Consider the following 7801-nt stretch of genomic DNA (forward strand, 5'->3'; position numbering starts at 1 on the left):
GCAACTCATCCTAATTTCACAAAGATTAAAGACAGATGACTAAAGATAAAGTGATTGTATTGATATTCTATCGTGATCTGGCTCACGTTTCAGCAAACATCTTCAATAACACCAATCAACCTAATCTAAAGAGCAGGGGGAAACGTTTACATGAAAAAAGAAACAATATCAAGTTAACCATCTTTTTTTAAATTGGCTGATTTTTTCCCTTGTGGCCATGTGAGCTAACTATTTTAAAGTGCTCTTCTTTCTCCAGCTGAACAGAACCTGCAGATGGGCAAGTCCTCTTCTCACCGACAACACTGTGTTGCTGTTTTGAGCTCTTTCTCAGTGAGTTCTGCCTGACTGTTTCTAGCCTTCTCTTTCTCAGTAATGTATTTTAAAACGTATGTCTTGTTTTCATCACCATGACGATGTTGACCATATCTCTACTGCTTCGTGCTGCCTTTTGCGCTGAGTAGTGCACCAGGTAAAACGCACCGCAAGACATATGTCCATGCGTACTCCACTTGAGTTGACAAGATATTGACAACTTCGGACAATTGCACTGATGATGTTTTCGTTGTCCAGGTGCTGAGGCCCTACTTTCACTCTCTTTTGTGTGACAGTTCTTGTTTCAGAACCTTCATTGGAGGGAAACATGGAACATCCCCCTTGGTAAGTGTGTGCATATACAGTATGTCGATAGTGTCCAGCGGACATTATTGAAACTTTTAAAACGATGTCTTCCCTCCATATGTTTCTATGTCATAGAGGATATGGATGATGAGGGAAACACCTTTAAACAGAACCCACCTCTTGGTAAGTCTTGACTAGGTAGACTCCCTTCACTAGATGCTTCCAGTTTTCAGAGTAAAGATGTGTTGTGAGGAGTAAACGTTCAAACAAAGATGCTGCATAAATATTGCTACGACAGTTTTGATTGAATGTACCCCCTCGTGTTTCACTGTAGAGCCCCTTGAGGTGATGGTTGCTGAGCTGACATTGCCTCTGGGTACGTTAGCAGTTCGTTATGTTTGCCAGTGAAACTTACGTCTATAGATTATTTTGTTTGGTGAGTCAGTGAGTCAGTCAATTCATTTTGTGTCTGTCCTCCCCTCCAGAAAGTGGAGGACAGAGGAGGGCATGGACCAAATACTGATCATGCTGCTACAAGTTCTTCCAGACTGCAGGGACATGGGCTGCAGCTGAGGTACAGTATCATATTGTGTTTACCTTCTACGGTGAATCAGGTTACTGTTTGATTGGATTTGGTTGAGACATTTATTTCGTGCCTGGTTCAGGCTCACGGAATATTGGAGAAAGTGACGCAATGTCTTTATGAGCATGTTGCCATGGGATCATCATTTTTCAACTAACTCGAATCACATGTATTTATAAAGCCCTTTTTACACCAGCTGTCAGGGATCCCTCCGGAACTTTCATTACGCACACCTGGCCCTTATTCCCAGTGATTAGTACTTGTATAAGTGTGCCTGTTACCTATACAAGTATCCTGTGTGTGTATCCTGTGTGTTTCTTTTCTCTCCTTCTCCCCTCACAGGTGAAAATCATCACTGCCCAATCAGTCACCAATCATCAATCAGAAGACACACCTCCTCCTGTTTCCTACCCAATCACCGTTCCTTTCCCTTTGTTTAAAAACCCTGTCAGTTGTTTGCTGTGGAGCTCAATCTCTCTGTAATGTCATGTCTGTAGGTCTCACGCTCACTTTATGTATTGACCTCTTGTTTGTTAGAGCACCTCCATAGCACTTTGTCCTCACCTGTGAGTATTTTTGGTTATAGTGTTTGCTGGTGGGAAAAGGGGGAACCAAGACAAGTCGCCCATGGGCATACACTACCCGTAGGTAAACTTTGTTAAATACACTAGTTAGAACTGGGCGGACCACCCACTGTATTTTTGGTTAGTTAGTTAGCTGTAGTTAAAATAGGCTAGTCTAGCTTAGGGGTGTTTTGGATGCTTATTGTTTCTTTCCTTGGGTCCAGCTCAGCCCCTTTTCCAGCTCCCCCCATTACTGTGTGTTTATTAATAAACCCTGAGGTTGACGGTAGATTTCAGTTGTCGTAGTTTTGTTCTCACTTTTACTTTGTCACTATTAGAATTTGCATGAGTTATGTTACGGGTCTCAATACCATCCCCCCCTAGACTGTCGGGCCAAACGGGATTCGTAACAGTGCCCTTGGTTTACCAGTGTCCTTTTGATGATTGTTACAATGTCCATTGGTTTGTGTGGGTACCTGTGCTGTGTGTTCTGGATTGCGTGCCATTGTGGATTGCGCAGATGATTACGGGTCTCGTCCCCTGTGTTAATCATTGTGCGCATGTGTTATTTATTCGAGGTACTCCTCGCTCTTTTGTTTGGGTTTCAACCCTGTGTTTTGTAAGTGTTTGATTGGTCTTCATCCCCGAGCCTTTACACGGCACGCTGTAATTTGGGTAAATTAAAAACCCATATTACGCATTCCTGCACCTGTCTCCAGATCAAACATACCAACGTGGCATCAGCAGAAACCCAGCCTAAAACCCCAAACAGCAAGCAATGCAGATGTCACGACTCTCATTTTCACTATAAAATGAATCTGTTCTTGTCCACCTCTCTCTCTAGCGGCATTGTGTGCACTTCGGGGTGAACCTTGCATCGGTGCAAAGCTCTGCCAAGTGCCATTTCTTACAGGAGGTGGTGATGACCAGTACTGGTGATTTCTCCAAAACATGGATTGGAGGAATTGATGCTGTTTATGTAGAGTACTTATCGATATCTCTAAAGCCAAGACTCATGAAGTCAAATCTAGGTTTGGAAGCTCTTTGAGAGGCAGATACTGGAGCAAATGCTCGATGAATTATCCACTGGCCTTGTTTTTACTCTATGGGAATGAGTCTGAGACTTGACTGTTCTTCCCCACAGAAACGGGTGTGGTTCTGGAGTGATGGCTGTAAATTATATATTTTTATAGACCATTGTGACAATTTTCTTGTCAGGATCCTCTCATGTGTAGAAACCACCACTTTCACAAGCCCTGTGTTATTCAATAGGTGCAAGCTTTCTACCGGTGGAAAGAGGGGATTGAGTTGTGGTAATTCTCTAGCATAAACACACAAGAAACTATTAGAAATGGCGTCAGGTGTGAAGCGTAGGTGCGTCAAGCTACTCTAGGTGTACCAGCATATTTGTTGTGGTGTTGAGAAGGTTTAAATCCTAAGCAACCTGCCTACATGTTGTTTGAAGTGCATTTGACCAACATAGCTACATAGCAGGTCAAAGCTGGAAAACCTTGGTAGAGCATGGGTGAAGTTAGGCCTTTTGCATTTTTTTATTTAACAAGGCAAGTCAGTTAAGAACAAATTCTTACTTACAATGACGGCCTACCCTGACGACGCTGGGGCAATTGTGCGCTGCCCTATGGGACTCCCAATACCGTCCGGATATGATGCCGCTTGGATTCGAACCAGGTACTGCAGTGATGTCTTAGACATCTAGGAGACAGAACAAGTCTCCTTCCTAAGCGGTATGACGGCTGCGTGGTCCCATGGTGTTTATACTTGCATACTATTATTTGTACAGATGAACGCGGTACCTTCAGGCATTTGGAAATTGCTCCCAAGGATGAACCAGACGTGTGGAGGTCTACAATTTTTTTTTTCTGAGATCTTGGCTGATTTCTTATGATTTTCCCATGACGTCAAGCAAAGAGGCACTGAGTTTGAAGGCAAGCCTTGAAATATATCCACAGGTACACCTCCAATTGACTCAAATTATGTCAATTAGCCTATAAGAAGCTTCTAAAGCCATGACCTTATTTTCTGGAATTTTCCAAGCTGTTTAAAGGCACAGTCAACTTAGTGTATGTAAACTTCTGACCCACTGGGGTAAACTTCTGACCCACTGGAATTGTGATACAGTGAAATAATCTGTAAACAATTGTTGGAAAAATTACTTGTGTCATGCACAAAGTCATGCACAAAGTAGATGTCCTAACCAACTTGCCAAAACTATAGTTTGTTAACAAGAAATGTGTGGAGTGGTTAAAAAACGAGTTTTAATGACTCCAACCTAAGTATATGTAAACTTCCGACTTCAACTGTATATACCTAGTGAGAGTTTGGAAACGTAAAGCTACATTCTGGGATTCGAAAAACAACTAAATGTTCACCCAACTTCTTGGTATACAGGGAAGGGAAATGTAACACCTCTCAAATGCATAGATTGTGCTCTAGATGCAAAGACTGACAGTCTATGACATCCACATGATAGTTTTGAACAGATTTTAAAGATGTTTACGTTCTTGTTTGTCCGGTAATAAAAAGCTTTTGTGTCATTATGGAGAATAATTTATGAATTATATTCATCAAGAATAAATGCAAGGTTATTCAAATTTTGTGATTTTCTAATTGTTCTTGTCACGACTTCCGCCAAAGTCACCGGATTTCTAGCCGTCGCCAATCCACCTTTCATTTTTCCATTTGTCTTGTCTTGTTTTCCTACACGCCTGGTTTCAATTCCCTCAGTATTAGAAGTGTGTCACGTTCGTCATAACGAGGAGACCAAGGTGCAGCGTGAGATAAATACATTATTTTATTAAAACGAAGAACACGAAACAAACTAACGAAATAACACCACAAACGTGAAGCTATAACCACGAGTGCTGACATGCAACCACACATGGACAATAACCCAAAATGGAAAATGACAACCTAAATAGGATCCCCAATCAGAGACAACGATAAACAGCTGTCTCTGATTGGGAACCAATTCAGGCCCCCATAGACCTACATTTCTACATTTACCCAGACAATACCAAAACCCCATAGATATATGAAAAACCCTAGACAAGACAAAAACACACACCACCCTCGTCACACCCTGACCTAACCAAAATAATAAAGAAAACAAAGATAACTAAGGTCAGGGCGTGACAACGTGTGTATACAACCCTCTGTTCCCCCCCCCCCCCATGTCTGTGTGTGGAATTGTTTGTTTCGTGTATGTGCACGCTAGACTGGTTTGCGCTGGGTTATGTCAACCCATATTGTGTTTAGTGTTCTTAGTGCCGTGAGTGTTTTGTTCGCTGAAATAAAAGGCTCCTTTGGCTACCCAACTTCTGCTCTCCTGCGCCTGACTCCCTTACAGCCAGATACGTAAGGGGAACCTACTGAAGAGATGAGTCTTCAATAAAGACTTAAAGGTCGAGACCGAGTCTGCGTCTCTCACATCGATAGGCAGACCATTCCATAAAAATTGAGCTTTACAGGAGAAAGCCCAGCTGTTTGCTTAGAAATTCTGGGTACAATAAGGAGGCCTGCGTCTTGTGACCACATGTAGGTATCTACAGCAGGATCAAATCAGGAAGATAGGTAGGAGCAAGCCCATGTAATGCTTTGCAGGTTAGTAGTAAAACCTTGAAATCAGCCATAGCCTTAAGAGGAAGCCAGTGTAGAGAGGCTAGCACTGGAGTAATATGATCAAATGTGTTGGTTGCAGTCAAGATTCTAGAAGCCTTATATAGTTTATTTCGTGCTCTATCTGGGTAGCCAGAAAGTAGAGCATTGCAATAGCCTAATGTAGAAGTGACAAAAGCATGGATTAGCTTTTCTGCATAATTTTTGGACAAAACATTTCTGATTTTTGCAGTGTTATGAAGAAGCTGTCCTTGAAATATTTTTGATATGTTTGTCAAAATAGAGATCATGGTCCAGAGTAAAGCCGAGGTCCTTCACAGTTTCCTTTTAAGACAACTGTACAACCATCAAGATTAATTGTCAGATCCAACAGAAGATCTCTTGGTTTCTTGGGACCATCTCTGTTTTGTCAGAGTTTAAAAGTAAAACATTTACCACATCCTTATTTCTGAAACACAGGCTTCCAGGGGGGTAATTTTGGGGCTTAACCATGTTGCGACAGCTGTGTATCATCCGCGTGGCAGTCAAAGTTAACACTGTTTCCGAATTACATCACAAAGAGGTATATATATATATATATATATATATATATATATATATATATATATATATATATATATATATATATATATATATATATATATATATATATATAGTGAAAACAATAGCGGTCCTAAAAAGGAACCCTGAGGAACACCGAAATGTATAATTGATTTGTCAGAGGACAAACCATCCACAGAGATGAACTGATCTCCTTTCCGACAGATAACATCTAAACCAGGCCAGAACTTGTCCGTGTAGACCAATTAGGGTTTCCAATCTCTCCAAAAGAGTGTGGTGATCAATGGTGTCAAAAGCAGTACAAGGACAGATGCAGAGCCTTGGTCTGGCGCCATTAAAATATAATTTACCACCTTCACAAGTGCAGTCTCAGTGCTTTGATGGGGTCTAAAACCAGACTGAAGCATTTCGTATTCACTATTTGTCTTCAGGAAGGCAGTGAGTTGCTGTGCAACATATTTTTCTCAAATCTTTGAGAGGAATGGGAGATTCCATATAGGCCGATTATTTTTTTTAATGTTTTCTGGGTCAGGTTTGGCTTTTTCAAGAGGGGCTTTATTACTGCCACTTTTAGTGACTTTGGTACACTTCCAGTGGATAGTGACCCATTTATAATGTTCAACATAGGAGGGCCAAGCACAGGAAGCAGCTCTTTCAGTAGTTGAGTTGGAATAGGGTCCAGTATGCAGCTTGAAGGTTTAGAGGCCATGACTATGTTCATGAATGTGTCAAGAGATATAGGATTTAAAAACTTGAGTGTCTACATTGATCCTAGGTCCTGGAGGTGTGGTGCAGACTCAGGACGACTGAGCTTTGGAGAAATACACAGATTTAAAGAGGAGTCCATAATTTGCTTTCAAATGATCATGATCTTTTCGTCGAAGTTCATGAATTCATCACCGCTGAAGTGAAAGCTATCCTCTCTTGGGGAATGCTGCTTTTTAGTTAGCTTTGCGACAGTATCAAAAATAAATGTTGGATTGTTCTTATTCTCCTCAATTAGGTTGGAAAAATAGGATGATCAAGCAACAGTGAGGTCTCTTCCATATTGCACGATGCTGTCTTTCCAAGCCAGTCGGAAGACTTCCAGTTTGATGGAGTGCCATTTCTGTTACAATTTTCTGGAAGCTTACTTCAGGGCTCGGTATTTTCTGTATACCAGGGAGCTAGTTTCTTGTGACAAATGTTTTTTTTTAGGGGTGCGACTGCATCTAGGGTATTAGGTTACTGTTAATGGGATTTATCTGTTAATTGAATGATTAGAACATTCCACCCTGAAACCATAAAATTGTATGGAATTGATAAGAATGTATAAAATTATAATCAATAAATGTGTAGTTCTAGTCAGAATTAGGTTAAAACAATATGACTAATGTTTATGTCTTTATGGCATTTTATACACAGACTGTCTGAGCAAAATTCGGCGTCGACCTGACTAGAGATTTGGGAGAGAACGGGAAGTACGTCTCAAGGTCAAGGTCTCCCTGATCTCTGTCGGCTGGGTAGTGAGACAGTATGTGCGTAGGATATGTTCTGTTTGTGTGGAAGTATGTACGTAGGATGCCTACTGTTTGTGTGGAAGTATGTACGTAGGATGCCTACTGTTTGTGTGGAAGTATGTGCGCAGGATACCTACTGTTTGTGTGGAAGTATGTGCGTAGGATACCTACTGTTTGTGTGGAAGTATGTGCGTAGGATACCTACTGTTTGTATGTGTGTAGGATACCTACTGTTTATGTGGAAGTATGTGCGTAGGATACCTACTGTTTGTGTGGAAGTATGTGCGTAGGATACCTACTGTTTGTGTGGAAGTATGTACGTAGGATACCTACTGTTTGTG

This window comes from Oncorhynchus mykiss, chromosome 18, assembly GCF_057628025.1.
Source record: "Oncorhynchus mykiss isolate SJ-2025 chromosome 18, ASM5762802v1, whole genome shotgun sequence".
Classification (NCBI taxonomy): domain Eukaryota; kingdom Metazoa; phylum Chordata; class Actinopteri; order Salmoniformes; family Salmonidae; genus Oncorhynchus; species Oncorhynchus mykiss.